The sequence below is a fragment of the Crocuta crocuta genome, unplaced genomic scaffold (genome assembly GCF_008692635.1).
Source record: "Crocuta crocuta isolate KB4526 unplaced genomic scaffold, BGI_CrCroc_1.0 scaffold385, whole genome shotgun sequence".
NCBI lineage: Eukaryota > Metazoa > Chordata > Mammalia > Carnivora > Hyaenidae > Crocuta > Crocuta crocuta.
The window spans coordinates 773,979-775,995 of record NW_027533270.1 but is presented as its reverse complement, the minus strand read 5'-3'; positions in this window follow the sequence as shown (position 1 = coordinate 775,995).

Here is a 2,017-nt window from a genome sequence, read left to right as displayed (position 1 = left end):
TCAGAGAACTGACGCTACCTGACTTCAAGACTTACTGTAAAGTTACAGATATCAAGACAGCGTGGTGTCGGAGAAAGAGGAGACAAACAGGTCAATGGAACAGAATAGAGAGCCCAGAAATAGACCCAAATGTATACAGTCAACTGATCTTCAACAAGGGAACAAAGGCAATACAATGGAGCCAAGATTTTCTTTTCAACTGGGCTTCTACATGCATAAAAAAAAAAAAAAGAATGTAGACTCAAACTTTATAACCTTCACAAAAATTAACTCAAAATGGATCAGAGACCTAAAAGTAAAACTGAAAATTATAAAATTCCTGGAAGATTACATAGGAGAAACCTTAGATGATTTGGGATATAATGACAGCTTTTTAGATACGACACCAAAGACATGACCCATGAAAGAAGTGCTTGGTAAGCTGGACATCATCATTAAAAACTCCTCCTCTGTGGAAAACACTGTCAAGAGAATGAGAAGACAAGCCACAGCCTGCAAGAAAATACTTACGCAAGGCTCACATGATAGATGTGGATATATCCAAAATACACCAAGAACTCTTAAAACTCAATGATGAGAAAACAAACAACCTCATTTAAATGTTTATTGAGGACCTGAACAGCCACTTCACCAAAGAAGATATACAGGGGCGCCTGGGTGGCTCGGTCAGTTGAGCGTCTGACTTCAGCTCAGGTCACGATCTCATGGTTCGTGGGTTTGAGCCCCACATCGGGCTCTGTGCTGACAGCTCGGAGTCTGGAGCCTGCTTTGCATTCTGTGTCTCCCCCTCTCTCTGCCCCTCCCCTGCAATCTCTCTCTCTCTCTCTCAAAATTAAATAAACATTTTTTTAAAAGAAGAAGATATACAGAGACAGAAAAGCACATGAAAAGATAATCCATAGATGTCATTGGGAAAATGCAAATTAGAAGAGCAATGAGCTACCACTACACGCCTATTAGAATGACCAAAATCCCAAACACCGACAACCACCAAATGCTGGCAGGGATGTGGAGGCATGGGAACTCTCATCCATTGCTGATGGGAATGTAAAATGTTACAGCCGCTCCGGAAGACAGTTTGGTGATTTCGTACAAAACTAAACACACTCTTCCCATACAATCCAGCCATCACACTCCTTGGTATTTACCCAAAGGAGATGAAATTATGTCCCCAGCAAAACCGGCACATGGATATTTAGAGCAGCTTTATTCATAATTGCCAAAACTTGGAACCAACCAAGATGTCCCTCGGTAAACAAGTGGATAAATAGACTGTGGTACCTCCAGGCAACGGAATATCATTCAGTGCTAAAAATAAATGAGCGATCAAGCCATGAAAGACATGGAGGAAACTTACATGCATATTACTAAGTGAAAAAAGGCAACCGAAAAAAGGCTACATACTGTATGAGAGTCTGGAAAAGACAGAACTATGGAGACAAAAATCAGTGGCTGACAGGGGCTGGGAGTGGGGGGGAGGGGAACGAATAGGTAGAAAACAGAAGAGTTTCAGGAGAGTGAAAACACTGTATGATAGTGTCATACTCTGTATGGATACATCTCATTATACTTTGGCCTGAACCCACAGAATGCACAACACTAAAGAGTGAACTCTAAGGTACATTATGAATTTTAGGTGATTATGATGTGCTAATGCAGGTCCATCATTTGGAACAAATCCAACCCTCTGGTGGCGGATGTTGATAATGGGGGAGGCTATAGTGTGTGAGGACAACAGGTATACGAGGAATCTTTGTTGTAAAACGTTTNNNNATTGTCTCTCTCTCTCTCAAAAATAAATAAAACATTAAAAAAAAATTTAAATCTTCAAAAATAAACTGATAAGTACAGAGTGCAAGATTTTCAAATATCTATCAGTCAGTAATCCAGACACTTTAAAATAATTTAAGACACTTCTCTAGCAAGGTGTGAAACCGGGAGAAAGCTGGAGAAGCTCATACTATTAGAGAAGAGTTGGATTTTCTATGGAAAGAAGCTATTGTCGGCTCTCTGGTAG